This window comes from Rattus norvegicus, chromosome 7 (genome assembly GCF_021556685.1).
Source record: "Rattus norvegicus strain SHRSP/BbbUtx chromosome 7, alternate assembly SHRSP_T2T, whole genome shotgun sequence".
Lineage (NCBI taxonomy): Eukaryota > Metazoa > Chordata > Mammalia > Rodentia > Muridae > Rattus > Rattus norvegicus.
The window spans coordinates 72,920,835-72,939,355 of record NC_141540.1 but is presented as its reverse complement, the minus strand read 5'-3'; the positions used below and the strand labels follow the sequence as shown (position 1 = coordinate 72,939,355).

Here is an 18,521-nt window from a genome sequence, read left to right as displayed (position 1 = left end):
TAAGCCAACCCTACTTCAATGTTTGCCTTTATAAGAGTTGACCTGGGGCTGAAGAGATGGCTCATTGGTTAAGAGCACTGACTGCTCTTCCACAGGTCCTGAGTTCAAATCCCAGCAACCACATGGTGGCTCACAACCATCTGTAATGAGGTCCCCATGCCCTCTTCCAGTGTGTCTGAAGACAGCTACAGTGTACTTATATATAAAATTAATAAATAAAAATTTTTAAAAAAAGAGTTAGACATGGTTATGGTGTCTCTTCACAGCAATAAAACCCTAAGACAGGGGTCAACACAGTATGACAAACTGTATTAAAGGGTTGCAGCATTAGGAAAGTTGAGAATCACTGGTCTAAAACAAACACTCGAAACTCTGTTTATTAGTTGTAAGTACTTACAAAAAAAAATAATGGGATAAATATATAAGAAGGGATTAGAAGATGGACAGGGGTAAAGTTCTTCTGAGGCGTTCAAACCCCAGAACCATACAAAGCCAGGCTGACAAGCTGCATGCACGCCTATAATCCAGCACTCAGGAGGCAGAGGCATAGTCTCCAGGAGAAGCTGCTGGGCCAGGCCAGCCACAATTAGTTCTGGGCTCAGCAACAGACCTTGTATCAGTAAATAAAGTGGAAAGCATCTGAGGACGACACATGATGTCAACTTTGAGCTTACACACTCATGAACACACCATATATACAAAGAACACATGTATACAAGTACATTACGCATATACACACAAAATTAAAAGCTATATATAAAAGAAAATTTGTCTCTTAAAGTGCAGTAGATAATGTTTTCTTCTTATATGTATTTATTCATAGCAATGTCTAAAATTTCTTTAATGATCATGGACTGATTCTTTTATCAGATATTTTAAAACTAGCCATTCTCAGACTCAACTACACAATTAATGGATGACAAAGAAAGTAATAAGCAAATAGGAAATTTTTAGGTTTTTTCACATTTAAAGATTTTAATGTAAGCTTTAAAACAAACAGGTTCCTCAAAAGTGAACTTAACATTACTCAGAATCTTAGTTGCACTGTATACAACCGGAGTGTGTTCCAACCTTCCTAAACACAAACAGCAAGTTCTCAAGTTTTAGAATACAAGAGCTCCAGGCAAAGCCTTCTCAGCCTGCATCATAGCACACTGCAGTACCCCAGACATTACTCAGTACCTCTCTGGTTCATACAATTTTATTTACTCAAGTATGAAATCTAAATTCACAGGCCACTTGTGGTGGTTTGAATAAAAACGGTTCCTACCATAGGCCATAGAAAAAGGGCACTATTGGGGTGCCATAAGGGGTGCAGCCTTACTGGAGTGCATGTGGCCTTACTGGAGGAATTGTCACTGGGTGTGGGATTAGAGGTCTCAGATGCTCAAGTCAGGCCCAGTGTGATTCAGTCTTTTCCTACTGCCTATGGATCCAAATGCGGATCTTAGCTCCTCCTCCTGCACTGTGACCATCTGTGTGATGACAATGGACTAAACCTCAGATCATAAGTCAGCCCTGATGAAATGTTCTCCTTTATAAGAGCTGCCATGGTCATGATGTCTTTTCACAACAATAGAAACCCTAACTAAGACACCATCTTTGAATCATATGCACACAATGATAAGAAAAAATAGCTCACAGACAACTGGGGAAAACTGAACATGAACTTACTATCACATGACTCAAAACCAATTCTTTTTTTTTTTTTGGTTCTTTTTTTTTTTTTTTTTTTTTTTTTCGGAGCTGGGGACCGAACCCAGGGCCTTGCGCTTCCTAGGTAAGCGCTCTACCACTGAGCTAAATCCCCAACCCTCAAAACCAATTCTTTATAAAATCATAATGGGATGGCATTCAGACTTTAAAATCCTATAGTTATAGACATTACTGGAGCACATGAACACAGTCCAACTCTGAAGCAGGGGAGATGGTGAAGTGCTTGTCATGCAGCTGTGAGGCTGGAGTTTGAATCCCCAGAATTCACATAAAGCCAGTCATGGATGCATGTGTGTAATTGCAGAGATCCTCTAATGAAAGTGGAGTGACAGGATACACAGCACAAGCAAGCAGACTCTTAAACACCTGGTAGAAGAGAGGACAGACACTTCCAGTTGTCCTATGACCTGCACCTGGACACTGTAGTGTGTTCACCCATCTGCATATACACCTACATCATGCTCAAACATATCAACACACAGAAATCAGAAAAGGGGAAAAAATATTCCAACTTGTTTTTCCACATCATGTTGCTATCAAATGCCAGTGCAATCTCTAGTTCTCAAAGCTTCATAAGTAAAAAGAGCTCTGTATCATGATTTACTCAGACTAACCACTTCAATACTCATAAACTCACCAGTGGAAAAATGCACAAGAATCAACTGGCTACAAAAACTTCTAGCAAGAATACTGTGTAATCACCTAAACAAATTAAATACCCTTAATCCCAGGACTTAGAAGGCAGAAGCAGGTGGATCTCTGTGGGTTTGAGGCCAGCATGGTCTACAGAGTAAGTTCCAGGATAGCCAGGGCTACATAGAAAAACCCTGACTCAAACAAACAAACGAGAACACACTGCTTACTTAAAGAATGAAGAACTGATTACAGACCTAATACAGTGTCACTCTGTGGAAATCCCTATTATCAGAAGGCCACTGAACTCTTACAAATGGCCCTTTGGTATCTAGATCAAGAAATTGCTCAGACCTTCAAAACATAATTATACTTCCAACGAAGTAAAATGCCTTCAAAGAGAGCATAGCAACTTAGCTTTTGTGAAGAGACCAACCTAATGCTCTAAGTGTTAAATGTGACAAATGTGACAAATGTGACGAGAGACATGGAATTACCTTCAAGACACATGCTGGCACAATTCTGCAATTCCACTATTCAGGAAACTAAAGCAGGAGAGTTCTGAGTCTGAGGCAGCCTGGTCTATAAAAGTGAGTTCCAGGACAGCCAAAACTATAGAAAGAAACCCTGTCTCAAAATAAATAAATAGTCATTAGCTTATATGGCTACATATTATATATTTTTCCTGACCAATACATGCAAATGTCTAAAGTAATAAACATTGTATCATTTCTGTAGATACTATTTGTGATGATATTTGGTATTGCCTGAAGTCATTCAAATTCTCTTTTCTCAATTCTGGAAAGGGCAAGTCAGGATGAGTTGCTCCAATACTTTGGTACTCAAGAGTAAATAGTCTGATTTTGCATATTTATTCAAAGTAGAGCCTTATTTTTTGTTTCCTGCTTTTACCTCATTTTTTGGTTTTGTCTTTACTGTACAGGTTGAAGAAATGTCTTCACTAGGAGAACTTCAGAGAGTTTAATTATGATCTTGGTTCCACTGACTCTAACCTGGTGATGAGGCCAAATAGCATGAGCTCAGTAACTACAAAGAGAAGAGTATGTACAGATTAACAACTGCTGGGCACCTTGAACCATGGGCCATTCAACAACAAGAAGATGATGTAATTCTGAGTCACATGGTACACACACTGTAATTGCAGCACTGGGAAGGCTAAGGCAGAAAGAAGACCACAAGTTCAAGCTATATAGCTCAAAAAATAAAATAAAATAAGATATATGTGATTTCAAACTGGATTTTAAGAAGCCATGGAATAACTTCTTGGCCTTTTGGCTAAGACCAAGTGAAAAGCCGTGGAAATAAATGTCTGGGCAAAATAAGAGTCAAGAGAATGTGAATGGGAACAAAGGCACAAGAGAAAAACAGAAAACAAGGTGACTTCAACTTGTCTAACAGGTCCAAAGAAATGAGGCATCTGTGAGTGGGCGGCCGAGCCGTTCTCAGTCCTGCCAAGCAATATGGGATGTCCATATCTGAGGTTCACTGCTGCCTATCAGTAGGGAGCAAAGGGCAATAATACCCTAGTCTCTTGGTCAGTACAACTGACCAGAGGCAGCAACAAGGCCCAAAGGCTTCTTCTGGGTCAGTAGACTTAAAAAAAAAAAAGGTCATTGCCCACCGCCCCAGGAATAGTTTTAAAGGCACCCAGACTCAGTAGAGGCTTGAAGGGCTCACAGTTCAGTGACTGACCACCCCTCTGCCCACAATGCTGGAAACGGTTCCTATTTTAAAAAATAAATAATCTCAACAACAATATGTACAAACCCAGGAAAATAATCTTTCCCTAAAAAGAGAATAAGGAAAAGCCCACACTGAAGCCGAAGGGCAACGGCAGCTCTGCTGGACTCGGGACAGAGAGACAAAAATGGACAGAAACGGGGCTGGGGATTTAGCTCAGTGGTAGAGCACTTACCTAGGAAGCGCAAGGCCCTGGGTTCGGTCCCCAGCTCCGAAAAAAAGAACCAAAAAAAAAAAAAAAAAAAAAAAAATGGACAGAAACCCCTCTCTGCTGCGCTCAGGACCGAGAGGGAAAAAAGCCCCTGTCAGACTTAGGTTCTGCCACCTTTCTGCCAGACCCACAGACAACATTCCCAAACCAAACAAGACGGTCTTCCATAACCTGCACCAGGGAATTTCAAGGTCTACAAATATCACATTTGTAACAAAAAGGAATCTCGATTTCCTGCTATGCGTTTCATGCAGATTTCTCTCCACTTCTCTTAAATAAACAATACCGAAGTAAGAACTGCGAAAGCAAAAACATCACCAGAAAACTCAGCATAACAGTCTCCGTGAGTCGAGGGCTTTTGTGGCACAGGTCCTACGACAAAGTAACAACATAAACTCATTTACTCTGTGTGTCATGTGCCTCTTCCCACAGTACCCTGAGACCTTCCCAGATTTGGGCCAAGCGTGGTTTAACATGAACCAAATCTATCAACTACGGTGAAGGCAGACATGTAGGTTCTAATGAGCAGTGGTGGAAAAAGAAAAAGCAAATAAAACAAAACCATACTGCTCTATTCAGCTGCAAACAATGATAAATAATTCAGGAAAACTGCTGCAACACAGCACACAGCAGCAGGGTTTAAAAATAGACCAGAGGTTCAAGAGACTAGGTGAGAGCATTGGGAGTCACAGGAAAATGGTTTCATGTCAACAAGTTCCCAAGCCCTTTGCACTAAATGGAGGCTGCTGAAACTGCTACTCGAAACAAGCAGAGTTCCAATGTACTTTTAAAAACTATGATGAAGAAAATATCCTGCGTTTTGATTCTCCGTGACCAGACAGATGGCTCTGCAAGTACTGGTGTCTGCTGCTAGGCCTTATGACCTGAGTTCAATTCCTAGGACCCACATATGAAAGAAGAAAAACAACTTCCAAAAGATGCCCTCTGAGCTCTTTCCACGTGCGCGCACACACACACACCATAAAAGATATAATACAATATTAATGTATTTTTTAAAAGATAAAAACATGTATACATGTCAGTCTTTATAAGTATGAAACCAAAATTATATGAGTTTAAGGTAACTCCTTTTGTCCATTTTTCAATTTTATAAAAGGGTTTCATATAGCCCAGGCTAGCCTCAAACTCAAACTATAGCAAAGACTGACTTTGAACTCCCAATCCTTCTGCCTCTCTTTTAAGTAATGGGATTTCAGCTATGCACCACCATACTCAGTCAAGATAACCCTTAATGATCTCTAATCTACCAATAAAAGTACAATATAGAATGGGAGAGAAACAATAACCTAGTCCTCTTATATATTACTTTACTTTAATTAAGCAAAAGAAATAACACCAAAGAAACTTCCTAAATTATAGGCCAATACATAAATAATCCAATAGATCAATAAGCACCATACTCACATATCTTTAGAAGAGAACTTGGCTGCGTCTGTTTACAACTGTACCTTTCTTTTTTCTTTTTCTTTTTTTAAGATTTATTTATTATATGTAAGTACACCGTAGCTGTCAGAACAGGGCATCGGATCCTGTTACACATGGTTGTGAGGCATCATGTGGTTGCTGGGATTTGAACTCAGGATCTCTGGAGGAACAGTCAGTACTCTTAACCACTGAGCCATCTCTCCAGCCCACAACTGTGCCTTTCTAACTTAAACTTTACAAAGGCCAGTTGTACTTGGACTAAGATCCACTGAATTTGTTGTTTTGATTTATGTTCAATTCTTAAATTCTTTAAGTACTAAGAGGAAATGCTCAGGAAATAACAGCATTTTTAAAAATAAAAACTGTGATTTTTAAAATGTTCTGTTTAGGTCACTTGACACAGCAAGGTTATGTCAGCTGCTCTCCATCTCTGCCCACTCACATACAGAGGGGACCTCGGCCTTTCTGTTCTACAAACCTTAGCTCTCTCACTAGTGACAAGGGACAGTGTGGTCAGATGGGCCTGGACTTGAGACCTGGTATTAGGATCATTCCCTGTCAGAGCAAACGAGCCCTGTTCCACTCCTGTCGACAGTACAGATGTTCCTCTCACCAGCCCATCACCTCAGATCAAGATGTCAACAGAACCAGGGGAGAGATCCTAGAAAGGCCTGACTCCCAAGCAGCCCAGGGTCCTCAGTGGGTCTCTGTTCAAACCCTGTCCTCCAGTGATAATACCCACTGTGCTATACCCACCACAGCCTGAATGGTGAGTAGAATGATGGTGGTGGTGATGATGATGATGATGACAATGATCACAAAGGATATATAGGTAGAAACAAAATGTGTGGGTGTCCCTACACTATCCCATCCTACCTCACAATTCTGGAGATGCTTCAGAACTCCAACTTCATCATCTCGGTCACTATGAAATGAAAGTATGTTAAGCATACTTAACAAGGCAGGAAGGAAGGAGACATCTCTATCCATATTTAAGTTTCATCACAACAGTGCAGGTTTGCATGCATGCTGTGTCTGGGACCTAGAGCTGTTGTACAGTTATATTCAGGTATGAAAGAGGCCGAGGAGAACCTATGGGACTTAATTCTCTCCTTCCATCACGTGAGTTCCAAGGATCTAACTCGGGTAGTCAGGCTTTACAGCAAGCATGTCTACTCACTGAGCTGTCTCAGCAGCCCAGAACTTAAATGATTAGGATGTGATGTCTACCCAGCCCTATCACATACCAGTTCTATGATTTCAAGTAACTCTTCCTGCCTCATTGTACTGAACCATAAAGCAACGCGCCAAAAATCTTCATAGGATTTTAATGAGATTAAATAATTTCCAAAGTGTTTGCAGGACACCTGGCTCACGTCGAATCTGCGATAAAGCAATGCTATCACATGCTCTGCAATCACTCTGCTCCTCTCTTACAGGCAGAAAGGTGACAGCCAAGTACAGCCGATTTAAGAAACTAAAAGCAAGGGGTTGGGGATTTAGCTCAGTGGTAGAGCGCTTGCCTAGCAAGCGCAAGGCCCTGGGTTCAGTCCCCAGCTCCGAAAAAAAGAAAAAAGAAAAAAGAAAAAAAGAAAAAAAAAAAGAAACTAAAAGCAAATACGGCTGTTCGTGAATCCCATTTTAGGACTTCCTTCACTGACTCCATGGAGGTCTGATAGCAGCAGCATCACTGCCATCATCATTGTCATCAGCACCAAATTCTTCCCATTAAAATGCATGTTCTAACCCCAATTCCACTTCTGGGAGTATATTTAAAATAACTTAAAACAGGATATTTGACAGATATTTGTATATCCATTTGCAAGCACTATTATTCATGATGGCTAAAAAGTGGAAGCAATCCAAAGTGTCCATCAATGGATAAATGAATAAGGGGAATACCATAGAGCCTTAACAAAGAAATTCTGTCAGGTACAGCATGATGAACCTTACAAATATCATGTGAGGCAAAATAAGAATGACAAAACAAGCATACACACTTATAATCCTGGCTCTTGGGAAGTTAAGAGCAGGAGGACCAGGAATCCAAGATGCTAGGCTACATAGTGGATTTGAAGCCAAACTAGGCTTCATAGGGTTCTGCCTCAAAACAAACAAAACAACTATATTCATTGTTATTAAATAGGACTTGGCAAAATAAGTATTAATAAATCATTAACTACAAAAAGCAAGGATGCAGTGATTAGCATCAACATGTAAGCACATACGTATAATACACACAGCATAATATGTAATTAGGCTTGGCATGAATAGAGAAGCAATACGGAATGACTATCTGATGTTCCAACATGTGAGCATATATATGTAATATACACAACATAATATGCTTGTATAATGTTTGACATGAACAGAGATTAATTGTACATATAGACTACTTCCCTTAACCCCCAACTGCTTTCTCAAACTTCAGGTCAATTTCGTTAAAAAGGAAGCAAGAAAGAATGAGAAGGAGGACGAGAAGGAGGAGGAGGAGGAGGAGGAAGAAGAGGAGGAAGAAGAAGAGGAAGAGAAGGAAGAATGAGGGGAAGAAGGAGGAGGAGGGGAGGGGGAGGAAGAAAGAAAGAAAGAGAGAGAGAAAAGCAGTGTGTCTTCAGTATAGACATTTCTGCTCTCTCTAACTTCTCTTTGTCTCCATGGATAGTAACACTCTAATACTATTTAGTAATCTTATGTATAATCCCACCAGTAGCAACCCCTAAGACAACAACTAACTAGGCTGTATTGAAGCTCTGGTTTGGTGTTGGTGTTGTTGTTATTGTTGGTGGTGGTGGTGGTGGTGGTGGTGGTGGTATGTGTACGACAGTGCATACACAAAGGGTGTCAGTGGACTGGTCATGTGTGGTTCTCTCTTTGCACCTTTACATGGATTCTACAGATTGAATTCAGGCTATCAGGAAGTACTTCACCTGGTAAAGTACCTCATGGCCCTAAAGGTCTGGTTTTAAATGCCTATTACAATGGGATAAAATACAAGTCCATATTTTTTATCTCATACTTTAAAACAAACAAATAACCCAGGCAGGGTGGTATGTGCTTTTTTTTTTTTTTTTTTTTTTTTTTGGCTCTTTTTTTCGGAGCTGGGGACCGAACCCAGGGCCTTGCGCTTCCTAGGCAAGCGCTCTACCACTGAGCTAAATCCCCAACCCCGGTATGTGCTTTTAATCCCAGCACCCAGGAGGCAGAGGCAGGCAGATCTCTGTGAGCTAGAGGCCAGTCTGGTCTGCACAGCAAGTTGCAGGCTAGCTAGGGCTATATAGTGAGATCCCAGCTCAAACAAACAGAGACACAAAATCTAAGAATTTCCAATGTACCAAAAATAGAAAGTTATAAATGTCTAAAATGCTTCAAGGTGTACAATTACTGAAGCCTATCAGCACTCCCCCAAATCAAACATGGATGCTATGTTCAGGTGTGAGAGTTAAGACAGAAGGCAACTCAAACACCAACAAAATTAACTTGAGGTCTATTTCTCTGGTAAGAAAAGGTCTAGAACTTGGCAGAAGGAAATGATCTCCTCAGTCAGTCACAGCTCCAGTGTAGAACTTTCTCAGGTAGTCTGGTTTCTTCACTGGAAACTGACTGGGAGTTCAGAATGGTGACAATGACTATAACAGAAGACACCATGAAGCTCTCTTCATGAGATTCAAAGGTCCTTTTAAAAGAGAAGTGCAGTTCTAGGGCTCATCTGGCAAAGGCTCTTTTCACCAGCCTTGTAGTCAAGGTCGATCTCTGGCCACGTGGCAGCAGGACTGACGACTCCTGCAAGTTGCCCAATCTCCACAGGCACCTGGCACATGTGTTCCCACACAAATGTAACAGTAAAAATTCTCAGTAAAGTTTCAAGTAGCTACACTAAATCTTATTACTTTAGCAAATTTCCTTAAAGATAGGGTTAATAGAATGTAATTGGTGACCCAGATAGCTTGTGATACTTAATAAAGATTAAATAACAAAAGTGACAGCCAACATTTTATTTTGAAGCAAGTCACTTAACCATGCAGTGCCTCAGTTTCCTTTTCCTGTAAAACAAAAGTAATAGAACCATCATATGGGGATGTAAGAATAGGTTAATGCTTTAGTGTTAGAAACAAATAAGTGCTGACCACTGTTTCCATTATTTAGAAAATTTACATATTTGTCTTTAAGGAAATTTGCAAAAGTAAGAGATAATGCCTTGCTTCACAAGGATTTCTGTTGTTGCTGTCCTGGAGGTCACTTGCCCCTATAATTTGCTTTCATGTTACTATGTAATGGTAATAAAACCATTATTACTAATAAGCTTTGTCTTCTTTCTATGGTGCTAAGGATCAAGCCGAAAACTTCAACACAAGCTAATTGTCATTGTTACACGATTTAATGTTTACAAAATTCTAAGTTTGTGAGCTGAGAAAATAGTTCAGTAGTTAAGCATGCTTGCTCTGCAAGCAAGAAGAACTGACTTGGAAGACCCACCATCCATGTAACCTAGGTATAGATATGCACGCCTCTGACTCCAGCATTGTGGCACAGAGACAATGGACTCTGGGAGCACCACTGGCCAGCACAACCAAAATATGGGGTTTCAGGTTCAATGAGAGATGTCTCAAGAAAATAAAGTGGAGAGCAAAAGGGAAAGACACCCAACATTTTCCTCTAGCTTCAGTATAAAAGCTCATAAGCACATACGCACCTGCACATTCTGCATGCAACACACACACACACACACACACACACACACACACACACACACACACACACAGTACACATTGTTCCAGAGAGAAAAATCTAAAAGAACTCTAGCGATTCTACCAATGTCAATTCCCTGGTTTTAATATTGAACTATAGTTATGCAATGGTACACTGGGAGAAACGAGGTAAAAGTTCATGGGATGCTATTTTTTCCAACTTCCTATAAATACATACTTATTTCACAAGAAAAAATACAGGATAATGAGGTGTTAGAAGAACCTAGGGTACATACAGCGCCCTAGGCTCCATTCCTAGCACTACAGCCAGTGCTACAGAGAGATTCTGTCTCAAAAATATGTATATACATGCATGCATACGTGCATTCATACATGCATACATACTACCTGCCAGACACACAAAAGCACAGAAAATTCATTAGTATGAGACCTGTACAGGCTGAATAAATATAAAATCAGATCTACACAAGGAATCAAGAATATTTAAATATGTTTAAAGGAAATTAATTAAATCATATTATACAGTTGTTATATACAAATGTCTGATCAGAACAGAATGGTAGCTATGAGAGAATAGGATACTGCTGTAAGGTTTTCTTTTATATTATGTACTTGTATTGGTCACTTCACATCACTGTAATCAAATTATCTGATATAGATGATATAACTAGGTTTTTGTTTTGTTTTGTTTTGTTTTTGAGACAGAACTTTAAGTAGCTCAAACTGGCTTCAAATTCTCCAAGTCATCAAGAATAACCCTGAACGTCTCTACTTCTTGGCTCTACTTCCCAAGACATAGCACGAGCATGTTGTCATGCCTGTTTAAATCACGCTACGCTGACACTAAACCCAGGCTGCCTCACACGTGCTAGGTAAGCAATCTACCAACTGACCTACATCTCCATCCACAGCAACGGTTGATTTTGGCTCACAGTCTCAAAGGGTTCAGTCTAAGTCAGAAAGGAAGGCATACTGAACAGCTTAGTTCACACAGAGAAAAGGACGTAAAAAAGGAATTACCAGCACTCAAGCTAGGTGTCTTTTTTCTCTTTTCTTCCTGGGCCCCAGCCTATGGGTTAGTGCCACGCACACTCAACATGGGTCTTGCTCTTAGTTAATCCTCTCTACAAACACCCTAAGAGACACAGCAAGATGCACCTGTTTCTTAGGTGATTATAAATTCAGTTAAGATAATACCATATGTTAAGTTTATTGTCTGTCTGTCTGTCTGTCTCCCCCCCGCCCCGAGTGTGTGTGTGTGTGTGTGTGTGTGTGTGTGTGTGTGTGTGTGTGTCTGAGTCTTAAACTAGCCTGGTCTGGTCTATACAGACAGTTTCTGGCCAGCCCAAGTTACATAGTGAAACCCTATCTCAAAGAATACAGGGGATGAAGATGTAACTCAATGATGTAACACTTAACTAGACTATGACAGTGTTCTTCCTCCCTCCCCCTCTCTCATACACAGAGAGAGAGAGAGAGAGAGAGAGAGAGAGAGAGAGAGAGAGAATAGATAAATAAATGAATCAATCAATAAATAAGTAAATAAATAAACAAAATAACAAGATTACAGGGGATCTGACGCCCTCTTCTGATCCCCACAAGCATCAGGTATGCAAGCAGTGCACAGACCTATATGTGTAGGCAAAATACCATACACATAAAAGGAAAATTTTTTAAATAAAATAAATAAAAATGATTAAGATGTTAAAATTATATTAAAAAAAAAGGAATCAGAACCCAATAGAAATTTTGGAGTTAGAAAGTACAGAAACAGGCCACCCAGATGCCCAGTGGATAAAGGCACCACCAACCCACCTTAGAAGCTGAGTTTGACCCTGAGACCCACATGATGAAGGGAGAGAATTCCCTCAAGATGTCCTCTTTCCTCCACATACATGCCATGCCATACAGGCACACTGGGCACAAACACACAAATAAATGTAAAAAAAATTTAAATACAGTAATAGGTGCTTACTTCACAGCACATTCACTAAAATTAGAACAATACAGAGAAAACTATCATGGCCCCTGTGCAAGTATGACGCACAAAAGGTACAGGAATAGGTTCCAGGTTCAATCAGAAACCCTGGCTCAAAGAGAACAAGACAGTGAGTGATAAAGCAGGAGACCCAAGGTCCTCCTGTCTCCACATATACAACTACCCACATGTGAACAAGGTCCTCCTGACTCCACACATACAACCACCCACATGTGAACAAGATCCTCCTGTCTCCACACATACAACCACCCACATGTGAACAAGATCCTCCTGTCTCCACACATAGAACCCGCACACATGAACATATAGAACATGCGCACAGAATATAGTAAGAAGCTGGCATGATGTGGCATTATCCCTATAATCCAAACCATAGGGAGGCTGAGGCAGTCAGCATAGGCTACACAGCGAATTCTAGGCAGGCCTGCATTACAGAGTAAAACCATCAACAAACACAAGGGCTGATACAGAATGGATCAGAAATGAAGAAAATCATTGATAAGGAAGCAACAGCAGATTTAAGAAGACAAAACTAAACTAAACAACAACAACAAAAAATCAATGGACTTGAGCTAGGTAAATTAAAGATTATCAAACTTCAGAAGAGAAAGAAAAAAGAACAGAGAGAAAAATGAATAACCTTGGCGGACCATGAAAAGTATCAAACATGTCATCGAGTACACTGACAGTCCCATAAGGGACAGAGAAGAGAACCAGGGACAAGGCTCAGTAGCAGGATGCTTGTCTATCATGTGTGAGGCCTTTAGTTCAATTCTAAGCACCATGAATGAGGAAAAGGTAACAAAAGGAATATTTAATGAAATATCCAAACACATCAAAGTTTATGAAAAAATACTCATAACCAGCAAGCTTCCTAAGTTCTAGCTAAGAAAAATTGGTTCCCACATATATATTGTCAAGCTGTCAGACACAAGGTGAGAATCTTAGAAACATCAACAGAAAAGTATCTCATTGCATACACAAGACCTCAATTAATATCAAGTGCTTCATTAGCAACCTTTGAGGCAAGTCATTACAAAGCTATATCCAAAGTGCTTAGGGTCCTGTAAAAAATACATACATACATACATACATACATACATACATACATACATACACACATACATACATACATACACACACACCAACAACAACAACTAGAGCCAGATATAGTGGGTCATGCCTTTAATCCTAACACTTAGGAACAGATGCAGGAGAAGGGACAATATATAGCAAGGTCCAGCAAACATAAGTTATACAATACAACCCTGCTTAAAAAAACAAACTCTATAAGGTTGTAATTTTGCATGTTTTAATAAGAGCAACATATACAAATATATAATTTCTATGATATGAAAAGTACAAAACAAAGGAGAAGAAACCCAGGTGGTGATGGTATACACCTTTAACCCCAACACTTGGGAAGGCAAGGAAAGTGGATCACTGTGAGTTCAAGGCCAGTTTGGTCTACACAGTGATTTCCAGGGCACCCAGGGCTATACAGAGAGACCCTGTCTTGAAAAAAAAATAAAAAATAAAAATAAATTTAAAAAATTTTCTAAAAAAGGAGAGGAAACTGAACTGGTTCTGAATGCTCTTATTGAGTTGTACTTCTCAAATACACTATTATACATTAATGAACTTTGTTAAACTGAGATTTCCTGATGTGGCTCAGGCTAGCCTATAGACATGCACGATCACATCCAGAACATTGTTATAAGCTACAAATTAAGTTAAGCCAATACTTCTATATAATCTTTCTTCTTTAATGACAATGTTTACAATTACTCATGTGCAACTGCAAAGGGTTCTTAATAGACAAAGTAGAGAGACTCACATGACTTCACAACTACAAAGCTACAGCAGTCTAAACAATATGACACTGGCTTTAAGGACGGACAAGAGAACAAGAAAGGGGCTGGAGAGATGAACCAGTGGTTAATAATATTTCCTGCTCTTCTAGAGAAACACACACACACACACACACACACACACACACACACAGCACACACACAGCACACACAGAGCACACAGCACACCCATACAGAGCACAAAGCACACAGACACACTCATACACACACACATACACATTAAAATACACACACACATACACACACACATGTAGAGCACACAGCACAAACACACATACACAATTTAAAAAAAGCAAACAAAGACCAGGGCTAGAGAGATAGCTCAGGGGTCCAGAGCATCTACAGTTCCTGCAGAGGACCTGAGCCCTGTTCTCAGCACTCACATGAGAGCTCACAAATGTCTGTAACTCCAGCTCCAGGGGATCTGACATTCTCTCCTGGCCTCCTTGGGTATCTGCACTCACATACACATGACACAAACATATACATATAATTTTTAAAGTATCAAAATCTTTTTTTGTTATAAAGACAAACAGAAATAAGAATCAAAAAACAAAAGCAAACAAACAAAAAACCAAACATCTATGGTAAAGTGTTTCTGACAAGGATAATAAAATAATTCAATATGGAATCATGTCTTCAACAAGTAGTACTGAAGTGATAACCTCGAACAATGCCGTGAGACCCTCACTTTGTTCCTTCCATGCACTGCATTTGACTGAAAGCGGACGGAGGACAACAACAAGGAAACTTAGAGGGAAACACCACAGGACTGCCAGGATGGCTCACACACAAACACATGTATAAAAATTTAAAAGAAAAAAATAAGATAATTCTACATGGAATCTTAGACTTCGTACAAGAGACTCATCAATGAAAAGGAAGAAGAGAAACAAAGCACACATCTTTAATCCCAGAATCAGGAAGCAGAAGAAGCATGTCTGTTTGAGTTGGAGGCCAACCTGATCTACAGAGTGAATCCAGGCTAGCCAAGAGCAGCATGGTGAAATCTGTTCAAAAAAGGTGGGAGGGTCTGGAGGGAGAGGTCAGTGGTTAAGTGCACTGGATGCTCTTTCTGAGGATCCAGGTTTGATTCCTAGCACCCACATAGTGGCTCACAACCATCTATAACCCTGGTCCCAGGGGATCCAACTCCCTCTTCTGGACTTCTCAAGCACTACATGCATGTGATGCACAGACATACACACAGGTAAAACACTCGTATACATAAAATGAAAATAGGAAAAAAATAAAAAAACTTCATAAAAACTCTAATCTTTTGTGTCAAAGGATATCTTCAAGTCTCTAGAAGCAACCCTCAACCACGGAAGCTTCACACACCACCTAGGCTGCTTAATAGACAGGACAGCTTGCAAAAACTGCACTTATAAACACAGAATGGGTAGGAGAGGAAAGTGGTTATGAACACCAGCTAAGAAGCTGCAAAGATAGCTCAGTGCTTAACAGCACTGATTGCTCTTCCAGAAGACCCTCGATTCAATTCCCAGCACCTACATGGCTCACAGTCATCTTTCTTTAACTCCAGTTTCAGGGAAAGCAATTCCTTCTTCTAGCCTTCAAAAGGCATCAAGCATGACCATAGCACACATATACATACAAGCAGGCAAACATATGTACAAATATAAAAAATAAAATTTTCTTAAGAAATTAAAGTATGACACATTTACTAGTAGAGAATGTCAAGAAACCTCAGGAGTTCAATGAAAAGCACTATCTGCTCACAGCACTTACTGGTAGGAACAACAACTTCATCTACTCCAAATCATCTCCATCTCTTCCCGGGAAGTAGCAAAAGGACTCTTTTCTTTTTCTTTTTTTTTTTTTTTCGGAGCTGGGGACCGAACCCAGGGCCTTAGCAAGCACTCTACCACTGAGCTAAATCCCCAACCCTGCAAAAGGACTTTTTTTAAAAACTAAGTTAAATTCATTCAATATACTTCTTTTTTTTTTTAAAGATTTATTCATTTATTATATATAAGCACACTGTAGCTGTCTTCAGATACACCAGAAGAGGGCATCCAATCCCATCACAGATGGTTGTGAGCCACCATGTGGTTGCTGGGAATTGAACTCAGGACCTCTGGAAGAGTAGTCGGGGCTCTTAACCCCTGAGCCATCTCTCCAGCCCTCAATATACTTCTTGAATTTAAACTTCTTCATCTATTAAATGGGTACAGTACAATTTGCAGCCTCACAGGGTTTTGAGATGACTAGGTGTGAATGACAATATAACAATTTGTGGCCTACCACATAAAAACTTTCTCATAAATGTTAAGTATTATTACCTGAATAAATGCTCAGTCTCCATGAGTCCAGTGCTGGTATGGCATCTCTCTTAGGAAACAAGTTTAACCTCAAAAAAAAAGAAAAGAAAAAAGTTAAAAGCAATTTTAAATATTAATACACTGAAACTATCACAGATAATAGAGACGCAGGTAGAGACCCATAGCAGCATCTCTCAGACCTCCTCCCAGTTTCTTTTGCTTCTATTTCTTATAACCTAGATCCTTGTCCTGAACTTCTCTAAAAGTCACCTGAACCTTCAGCACTGTCTCAGCCTTCTCTACAATACGGACTGTGACAGCTACTATAAGAGATCAACGCAGAGCAAGGGTTCATCATGCAAGGTGACACTGCCAAGTCACTTAGGACTCTTGCTGATTCTTCCTGGTAAACCAGCAAGTCAATGACATCTTAGCCTTACTCAAGCCTCCTGTGCACTTCATAGAAAACACTTCTGCTCAAGACAGCCTAGACTCCTTCTTCTGCTATGAAGCCTTCCTTTGCTGTCTTTAATTGGAGACTTGCCCACACCACCCCAAAAGAAAGTTACTTCAGGCCCACATTAGCAACTGCAAATGATGATCAACCCTGGAAAAGTTAGAAGGGAGCCCAAAAGAGAAGGAAGTGGCAACTTTGATAATTACGAATTTTAAAATCAACATGAAAATTACCTGAAGGAGAAACCAATCTTTTCAGCATCAAGAGATGTATGGTATTATGATGGCAATTTGGGAAATAGTGGCAAAGTCAAAATATCAATCCCTGGCCATGCTAGGAAATCACAGAAAAAAAACCCTTCATCTGTTGACCCAAAATGTTTATTCGAACAATAACTTTAAGAAAGGAAGAAAATAGGGATGGAGAGTGACACAGCATGATGGTGCATGCTTGTCATCCTAGAAAGACCCCATCTCAAAATACATATGATTTTTAAGATAGAGTTCAATCAGAACTCATAGGTTTACTGATAAAGAATAAATTAATATAGTCATTTTGGAAAACTGGCAATACTTACTAACCTAACAATAGTCCAAGGCATATATAGCCATGGAAATAAATTTGTCTCACATAACAGGAATATTATACAACATGTACAACAATATTCCTAGTAATATTATTCATTATAATCTAAACTAGAAACAACTAAATAGAAAAAATATGGTATGAGTAGGCAATGAACTATTATAAAGCAATGATAAAACACCACTGCTATATACTTATTATTTATATATTTATTAATCTCAAACATAAGGTTAAACAAACAATACACAAAACAGGATAAATGGTTCTGTTTGTGTGAAACTTAAAAGCAGGTGATACTAATCTGTGGTACTAGAAGTTAACGGTGACGACCTTTTCAAGATATTCACACAAGAGGTTACAGCATTTCTCTTGTTCCTGTTTGGTTTTTTATTATTTTGTGGGTTTTGAAACACACACCAAACTGGCCTCAAACTCATGACCCTCCTACCTTTACCTTCCAAGTGCTTGAATTATGGGCCTGTGCCTCATGCCTGAGAGTCTAGAGCATTCCTGAAGTTTGGCCTGTCTGTCAGCATTACCTGGGAGGGGAGGGGAGCTGTGGCAGCCTCAGTGGAAGCAGTGGCTATGTTGCAGCCCACAGCCAACACACAGGTGGCTGCAGTCAGTACTGCTTCAGGAAGGCCACGACAGCCCCGGCCCTGCTCCATGCAGCTTCACCTTGTATGCCTACATGGCCAAGAAATGCTCAACCACAGCCCTTCCCACTGGCCTGCCTCCTCACCACCAGACAGCCAAGAAAGTGCATGCAGAATATAGCTGGGCTATAATCTCTGCAGATATGCCCCATCATACACACTTGTATCTCTTTAAAATTACTCAGTGGTTTCTCA

At 39.9% G+C, this 18,521-nt stretch overlaps 1 protein-coding gene and 1 non-coding gene across 51 annotated transcripts in view; one reads left to right on the top strand and one right to left on the bottom strand.

Moving 5' to 3' along the window:
* Positions 1-18,521, bottom strand: part of R3hdm2 (R3H domain containing 2) — a 128,190-nt gene that overhangs the window by 91,527 nt on the left and 18,142 nt on the right. For all 50 annotated transcript variants that reach the window (XR_015624228.1, XR_015624230.1, XR_015624231.1 and 47 more), the window contains one exon: positions 16,650-16,717. The gene's annotated coding sequence lies outside the window, so the exon portion shown is untranslated. The remainder of the gene's footprint in view (positions 1-16,649; positions 16,718-18,521) is intronic.
* LOC120093917 (U6 spliceosomal RNA) lies at positions 12,441-12,550 on the top strand. The gene has a single exon (XR_015626287.1). It is a non-coding gene; the product is annotated as a U6 spliceosomal RNA (small nuclear RNA).